Genomic DNA, 9,689 nt, shown 5'->3' with positions numbered 1-9,689 from the left:
ATACATTTGCATATTTCATCACATCATCTTTTGCATTCATACAAACATTCATTAGACATTCGTAGGATCATCATCATGACATAAAGCACAAACATTAATAGGAAAGACAAAAGATGCTTGTCTCCAGTGACAAAATGTTTCGTTGAAAGCGAAGCTACTTCGTCTCAGATAAAACTTTGTGGTGTATGGAGGTATTTCGTCTTTAATGAAAAAATGCTTCGATGGGAAAGAAAAGAAGGGAAGGTGTTTTTCGCCTTCGGCTCAAAAGATTGCAAGCATTGGTTTCGTCCACAACAAAGCACTTCATACAAGAGCGAAAAGGTAAAATTATATTACAAGTTATTCACAAATAAGTACAATATTTTGTTCAACTGACAGTTACAATTTTTTGCTAAATGATGCAAAGAGTTCCTAAGTCTTCTACAGATAGATACAAAGGGAAGTTCTAGAATCTTCAGTCCTTCGGAACAGGCTTCGGCTTAACGACTTTCGGCGCCACCATCCTACAGAAAGATGAAGGTATAAAGTAATCGGAAATATAATAAAGAAAAAACAAGGTAGAGAAGACAAAGGTAAAAGTTTCATACGAAGTTTAGCAGTTTTCGTGCTTCATCCCCGGCCAGTTCACGCCCGCCCTTTGCCCAAATTTGGGTAATAAATCTGTTCCCTATGCTTCGGGCTTCCGCAGGAATATCAACCAAATCTGATGTTGAAAGGTTGAATGTTGGCTTATTAACAATTTTGGTGTGGTTACACTCGGCCTTTATAAATGCTGCAGCTGTGCCTCGTGAAGCCACCAGGTCACAGAAATCTCTGTGCCCGGTTATAACTTCATCAAGGGCTTCAACTTCATTTTCAATATGTTCGAAGGCCCCGGTGATATATTCGGCTGAAGGAATAATCTCTTCAGAAGCAGCTCCAACCGAGTTATTCCCTTCAGCTGATTAATGCACCAAGTAGCAAAGTCGGAGCACTTGTTCTGAATGGTCTCAATAGCTTCATACAACTTTGTATTTCTTTAAGCTTCGGATTCGACCTTTGCTCTAAGCTCCTTTGTCTCGTGGTCAAAGCGCTATGAACTTCTGTTCAAAATTGTTCGAGCTTCGTCTAGTTCCTCGCTCAGCTTATTATTCTGAGATCGTGTTTCTGTGAGGGAGCCTTCGGCTGATTGCAGCAGGATGTCTTTTTCCTTTAAAGAAACTTCATGTTCCTTGATTTTATCCACTAAGCTGTTAATTATATCTTCATTTCTTCTATCCTCATTATCCTACTGCATTTTTAGCGCCTTGCTTAATAACATGCTCTGCAAACCAAGTTAGAATTAGAACACTCAATCCACTACGAAGGTAATAAAAAATCTAGACAAAAGTCTCACCTTGAAGTTGGAATAAAATAGGCTACCGACAATATGTTGCTGTTGGTAGCAACTGATGTCGGTCTCCAACTTCAGGAATCCAACACTCTTGGATAGAGTGCCGACTATCTTTGCACCAGCGCGGTCGCGAATGCATTCCTAAGATTTCCTCATTGACCCCACCGAAGTGCATGGACCCCGGTTGGTAACCACAGGATACAGCAAATTCTTTTAATTCTAACTTATCCTCCTCAGAAAGTTCTTGGCCGCCCAGGTGCCGAAGATCAAAATCTTTCTCGTCTGAAGGGATATTATCAATTCTCTTTCCCTTATCTGGCACTGCGGCCATGTTTTCCTCTGCAACTACACTTGCCTTCTGTAAAGCCCAAAAAAATTGTATCAGAAAAAAAACAAGGATATAAATAAATAAATATAATTATGTAGTGTTTTGGGATTATGGAACCGTTGGAAATTATTTGATTCTTCTTTTAATTGTGCATATTCAATTAATGGAATTATATTGGTCAAATAGCAAATAATTAAATAAAGTGTGCCTTGCATACATACTGGTATTTCCCTTGTGTGCTGCATTCATATTCGAATTTCAAAAAAAACAAAACCATATTTGAATTTGAAATTATAAAATCTCAAGGAAAACAGAAATTCGAAACAGGAAAAACAGAAAAGAATCTGTGGGCCTAATCCTATGCATCAGCCACTAATTAACCCAGCCATCTCAGACACACGGTCAGCCCAATCAGGCATTTTCCACTCCCGCCAGCCCATTCATCCCTTGCTCACGTTTCTTTTCCATGTGAATGACCAGTGGGGCATGCAATGCAGTGTTCCTCTCGCTGTCTCCAAGTACCAGGACACTTGCATGTGGGTCCGATATACCTGTAATGTCTTGCTACCACAGTCATCCTCATCCGGTGGAAAATCTGTTGCTCACCGCGTGAATCTGGGACGCTGCGACCTAGCCGGGGTTGTTGGGGTTCGGCCGGAGCTTCGCCGCGGATTCCGCGATCTCTTGGGCTCCCGTGAATAAGTATCGTGTTCCGCTCTTCCTGCTAGTCGTCTTCATCATGAGAACACTACAATCCGTGCTCGTGGGGGAAGGTCTTGCTGCCGCTGCGCGCGCACCTGGGCGTCGTCACGGTGTTCCTCTGCTGCGCTGTCGGGGGCAGCACCGCCGCCAGGAGAATTCACCGGGAGATTAGATGGCGGGATGCCCTAGCCGCCATGGCGCTATCCGCGCACGCACTCCTTGTGGCGCTGGTCGGGCACTGTCTGGACGCATACCACCTCGAGCTGAAGCGCCGCCGGTGGAATCGTGGTGCCGCTGCCCATGTCCGGCTTCATCCAGAACATGCGCGAGGTTGTCGCAGGTGCATCCTGGTGCCGGGCCGCTGGCCAACGGTGGCGGGCAATTCCTCCTAAACGAACTAGCCTCCGGTGAGCTCTATTTTTCTTTCTTTCTTTTATTTCCTTTCTCTACGAGCGATAGAGCATCGGCCATGGCGCGCGGTCGGCTGCGCCTGGGTGTTGAGACGTAGTGCGAGCGCCGTAGTCAGAGGGAGAAAGAAGAAGCCGCTCGGGCCGTTGGATCGTATTCAACGGTCACGATTAGATCTCAGGGTAGTCACTATGCGTCGTTGGATTCGTAATCAACGTTCCCGATTAGATTTGGGGGAAATCATCGTGAGCCGTCGGATCAGGATCAGTTGGTCCTGGATGCGCACCAGTTCAATTAATAACAGAGCACATATGGGCCGTTCGTTTCTAATCGGACGGTTGTAGACTCGCGATACCCCTTCGCCGTGCACTTTTCTTAAAGAGCCCCTGCAATTTCCAGAAAACAACCCGCCGTCCCCATTCACTATTCGCGGAGTCTAGTATTTCTTGCGCTATGGCCCCTGCGTATCTGTTTATTTAGCGCGTAATCCAAACAGGTAATAAAAATAAAGAAATCAATTTAGAAAATGCTTTTTAGTACAAAATTAATTGCAAAAATTTGTTTAATGCCTAGAAAATTCATATTAAATCCTTTTCAGTTCATTCCAGTCCCTAAAATTTTGTAATAATGTTGTTTATCACCCTGTGTCTCTGTTTAACATGAAAAGGGTATAAAATTTTATTTCTTAATCAATCTCGTATCAAATACATAAAACCTTAGGAAATTCGTATCTTCTCCGTTTTAAAACCGATTCGACTCGTTCCAGTTGCGTTAGCTTCGTATAAATATTTACTACACAATAGCAACATTTATTAATGATATTCCATACTTTTATAATAGGTTAATCTATGTCCATTGGATTAACTTCTTATAGTATTCTAATTTCATGGTTATACTTTAACTAGATAATCTTTAATCAAATAATGACTTAGATTAAAGTTGACATAATTACTTGCAGAATAACCTCTCATATTATTTATATTAACCAATTTGTAATATAGTTTAATATTTTAATCACATAAATTCTCTATAAAGTCATAACTCCTTAACCGTAACTCTGATTTTAGTGGTTCTCGTTTCCACGATCTCGTAGCAACACGTAGATCATTATTATGCAGTATGTTCTTATGTTTGGTGTGATGTTAATTTTGTCTATACCATGTCTGTTTGTATTGCTACGATTAGTAGTGCGGTCTCGAGGATCTAAAGAACCACCCTGGTAACTGGAATCTCAAGTGCCAGGCAAGTTGTGCCCTTGATCACTTCTTTTTACCCAGCCATGTTCTGATTAATCATAATGATCTGCATAGGTTAATTTTGATGGGACCCAATAGGTTACCCTAGTTTGTCTATCTTTATACCTTGTTTACCACAGAACTTTTTGGGTAGTACTTGCTAGTGCTTTATGTGGTTTTGGGTATGAAGATACATTATTCATGATCACACTTTTATTATATGTTTATTATTATTGTTCATGATAAGATCATTATGTTAATTGGAACATGGAGCGACCACCCGGGAAAACAGTGCTACCACAAGGGTTTATGGACGCCCTTGGCTGATTAATTAGGAAAGCTAGTGGAGGACTACCTTACCCAAAAGGGGCAAGGGCAGTAGGGGAGTGGTCAGTGTAGGGGGGCCCTTGGGATGATTTTGCTGCGATGGCGGTCATGCGAGGGATCCCTGCATTGGAGCTTCCTATAAACTGTAGCGGGTTTTCTGAAGCTAGTGGAACTTTGTAAAGGCCTCGTAGTGTTACCCTGCCTCGCCTCCTCGGTAGAGGTGTATGGGAAGTCGCGATCCCTTGGCAGATGGGTAACATGACTTGTGGGTAAAGATGCGCAACCTCTGCAGAGTGTAAAACTGGTATACTAGCCATGCTCACGGTCATGAGCAGCTCGGACCCTCACATGATTAATTTATGGAACTAAATTCAATTTGTCATATGCATTGCATCGCAGGTGATGTTGTTACTTCTGTTCTACTATTTAATTGGGTTGGTATTTACTTATACTTAGTAACTGCTAATAAAATTTTGACCAACTTTAAAAGCAATGCTCAGCTCTAACCATCCTCTTTGGTAAGCCTTACACTTCACGTGAGCACCCATCTTTGGCGAGTTCATTCACATTATTCCCCACAACTTGTTGAGCGATGAACGTATGTGAGCTCACTCTTGCTGTCTCACACCCCCCCCCACAGGTCAAGAACAGGTACCGAAGGATGAGGCGCAGGGAGGATGCTGTGGCGAGTTCGTGAGAGGTCTAGGCCGTCGTCTCCCAGTCAACTTTGGGTTGCTGGACCGTTGTCTCCTTATAATGTAATTATTTATTTTGTATAGAACTCCTGTTATGTAGTAAAGATGTGACATTCGATCCTGTGCCATGATTCATCATATGTGTGAGACTTGGTCCCAGCACACCTGGTGATTATGTTCGCGCCCGGGTCTTGGTGCCCCTGAAATCCGGGTGTGACAGAAGTGGTATCAGAGGAATGTTGATTGTAGGACGAAACCTAGATAGAACTGGACAACCAATACTTACTTACCTTTGCTACTCTGATTTTTTCTAAACTTATCTTAATCTTTTCTCATCTATTTCCGCTTTACTCTGATTATTCTTACCTCTTCTTTCTAAAGACAAATGTGGATTTCACACTTTGTAATCCTGTGCCTAAAGTGACTTTTAGGAATAGGCGACCTACTGGTAGGAACAAAAACAAAATTATTTTTATAGGTATCTATACGCTTGAGTGTTTGTTCTTATGATATTTGTTTGATTTAGATCTTTGATTGAGTGTAATGAGTTGTGGAGTAATGTCCACAATTACATCTGCATCTACATATAGACATAAATAGAATTTATAAGATAAACTAGATCATCTACGAATATCCCCCACTAGAATATATCCATCTTATCTTAAAAGATACTCTATTACTTTAAGAGATTCATCTTATCTTGAAAAGATTTTATTTTATTCTAATAGATCTAACTGACCTCAAAAGATTCTACCTTATCCCTATGGATTCATCTTGTCCCAATAAGCATATTTATCCCGCACTAGTGTAACAACCATGATCTAATCCAAAGTAATTAGATATTATCTAGTCTAACCTAGTTATACTGATCTAATCTAGATCCCGTCTAATCTAATATGGTCCAACCTAAAGTGAGTTACTTAATGGATAAGTTAATACTTATGAAATAGATTAGAACCTATCCACATGTTTTAACTTAATTCACTCTGCACTGAATAAAGAATGACAGACCAACCCAACCAATAGAGTCTTGATGGATTGCATAATCTGTCTATCCCCACTTAACATCAAACACACTTTTGACCTACATCATGTAGTCTATCTCATCTATATCTATCTTAACCGTATTCCCCAACCGATGATATACACTAACCAGGAATCAATGAGACCAAGACTGGAGAAGAAAAGATCGACATCGACAAGGAAGGAAATAACAGTCAAAGCGAATCTCGAGATGAATCAAGATTCAAACATTTCAGATAAAGTCTTTTCCTTGCCATAATCCTTCTTACCTCAACCTGTCCAGCTTATATCCTACATAATAAGTAGCTGGATACCTATGCTCTCCTAATCACCTACTATTTACTTAAAAAATGAGACTCTGGATTTATGAACCAATTATAGACTACAAGCCGAATTACAAACCAATCCTTCTATATCCCTTTTCTTACAAATCTCGAGGACGAGATTTCTGTTAAGGGGGTAGAATTTGTAAAACCCAAAAAAATTGTATCAGAAAAAAAAGGATATAAATAAATAAATATAATTATGTAGTGTTTTGGGATTATGGAACCGTTGGAAATTATTTGATTCTTCTTTTAATTGTGCATATTCAATTAATGGAATTATATTGGTCAAATAGCAAATAATTAAATAAAGTGTGCCTTGCATACATACTGGTATTTCCCTTGTGTGTTGCATTCATATTCGAATTTCAAAAAAAACAAAACCATATTTGAATTTGAAATTATAAAATCTCAAGGAAAACAGAAATTCGAAACAGGAAAAACAGAAAAGAATCTGTGGGCCTAATCCTATGCATCAGCCACTAATTAACCCAGCCATCTCAGACACACGGTCAGCCCAATCAGGCATTTTCCACTCCCGCCAGCCCACTCATCCCTTGCTCACGTTTCTTTTCCATGTGAATGACCAGTGGGGCATGCAATGCAGTGTTCCTCTCGCTGTCTCCAAGTACCAGGACACTTTCATGTGGGTCCGATATACCTGTAACGTCTTGCTACCACAGTCATCCTCATCCGGTGGAAAATCTGTTGCTGACCGCGTGAATCTGGGACGCTACGACCTAGCCGGGGTTGTTGGGGTTCGGCCGGAGCTTCGCCGCGGATTCCGCGATCTCTTGGGCTCCCGTGAATAAGTATCGTGTTCCGCTCTTCCTGCTAGTCGTCTTCATCATGAGAACACTACAATCCGTGCTCGTGGGGGAAGGTCTTGCTGCCGCTGCGCGCGCACCTGGGCGTCGTCACGGTGTTCCTCTGCTGCGCTGTCGGGGGCAGCACCGCCGCCAGGAGAATTCACCGGGAGATTAGATGGCAGGATGCCCTAGCCGCCATGGCGCTATCCGCGCACGCACTCCTTGTGGCGCTGGTCGGGCACTGTCTGGACGCATACCACCTCGAGCTGAAGCGCCGCCGGTGGAATCGTGGTGCCGCTACCCATGTCCGGCTTCATCCAGAACATGCGCGAGGTTGTCGCAGGTGCATCCTGGTGCCGGGCCGCTGGCCAACGGTGGCGGGCAATTCCTCCTAAACGAACTAGCCTCCGGTGAGCTCTATTTTTCTTTCTTTCTTTTATTTCCTTTCTCTGCGAGCGATAGAGCATCGGCCATGGCGCACGGTCGACTGCGCCTGGGTGTTGAGACGTAGTGTGAGCGCCGTAGTCAGAGGGAGAAAGAAGAAGCCGCTCGGGCCGTTGGATCGTATTCAACGGTCACGATTAGATCTCAGGGTAGTCACTATGCGTCGTTGGATTCGTAATCAACGTTCCCGATTAGATTTGGGGGAAATCATCGTGAGCCGTCGGATCGGGATCAGTTGGTCCTGGATGCGCACCAGTTCAATTAATAACAGAGCACATCTGGGCCGTTCGTTTCTAATCGGACGGTTGTAGACTCGCGATACCCCTTCGCCGTGCACTTTTCTTAAAGAGCCCCTGCAATTTCCAGAAAACAACCCGCCGTCCCCATTCACTATTCGCGGAGTCTAGTATTTCTTGCTCTGTGGCCCCTGCATATCTGTTTATTTAGCGCGCAATCCAAACAGGTAATAAAATAAAGAAATCAATTTATAAAATGCTTTTTAGTACAAAATTAATTGCAAAAATTTGTTTAATGCCTAGAAAATTCATATTAAATCCTTTTCAGTTTATTCCAGTCCCTAAAATTTTGTAATAATGTTGTTTATCACCCTGTGTCTCTGTTTAACATGAAAAGGGTATAAAATTTTATTTCTTAATCAATCTCGTATCAAATACATAAAACCTTAGGAAATTCGTATCTTCTCCGTTTTAAAACCGATTCGACTCGTTCCAGTTGCGTTAGCTTCGTATAAATATTTACTACACAATAGCAACATTTATTAATGATATTCCATACTTTTATAATAGGTTAATCTATGTCCATTGGATTAACTTCTTATAGTATTCTAATTTCATGGTTATACTTTAACTAGATAATCTTTAATCAAATAATGACTTAGATTAAAGTTGAGATAATTACTTGCAGAATAACCTCTCATATTACTTATATTAACCAATTTGTAATATAGTTTAATATTTTAATCACATAAATCCTCTATAAAGTCATAACTCCTTAACCATAACTCTGATTTTAGTGGTTCTCGTTTCCACGATCTCGTAGCAACACGCAGATCATTATTATGCAGTATGTTCTTATGTTTGGTGTGATGTTAATTTTGTCTATACCATGTCTGTTTGTATTGCTACGATTAGTAGTGCGGTCTCGAGGATCTGAAGAACCACCCTGGTAACTGGAATCTCAAGTGCCAGGCAAGTTGTGCCCTTGATCACTTCTTTTTACCCAGCCATGTTCTAATTAATCATAATGATCTGCATAGGTTAATTTTGATGGGACCCAATAGGTTACCCTAGTTTGTCTATCTTTATACCTTGTTTACCACTGAACTTTTTGGGTAGTACTTGCTAGTGCTTTATGTGGTTTTGGGTATGAAGATACATTATTCATGATCACACTTTTATTATATGTTTATTATTATTGTTCATTATAAGATCATTATGTTAATTGGAACATGGAGCGACCACCCGGGAAAACAGTGCTACCACAAGGGTTTATGGACGCCCTTGGCTGATTAATTAGGAAAGCTAGTGGAGGACTACCTTACCCGAAAGGGGCAAGGGCAGTAGGGGAGTGGTCAGTGTAGGGAGGCCCTTGGGATGATTTTGCTGCGATGGCGGTCATGCGAGGGATCCCTGCATTGGAGCTTCCTATAAACTGTAGCGGGTTTTCTGAAGCTAGTGGAACTTTGTAAAGGCCTCGTAGTGTTACCCTGCCTCGCCTCGGTAGAGGTGTATGGGAAGTCGCGATCCCTTGGCAGATGGGTAACATGACTTATGGGTAAAGATGCGCAACCTCTGCAGAGTGTAAAACTGGTATACTAGCCGTGCTCACGGTCATGAGCAGCTCGGACCCTCACATGATTAATTTATGGAACTAAATTCAATTTGTCATATGCATTGCATCGCAGGTGATGTTGTTACTTCTGTTCTACTATTTAATTGGGTTGGTATTTACTTATACTTAGTAACTGCTAATAAAATTTTGACCAACTTTAAAAGCAATGCTC

This window comes from Zea mays, chromosome 7 (genome assembly GCF_902167145.1).
Source record: "Zea mays cultivar B73 chromosome 7, Zm-B73-REFERENCE-NAM-5.0, whole genome shotgun sequence".
NCBI lineage: Eukaryota > Viridiplantae > Streptophyta > Magnoliopsida > Poales > Poaceae > Zea > Zea mays.
This window is presented reverse-complemented; position numbering follows the sequence as displayed.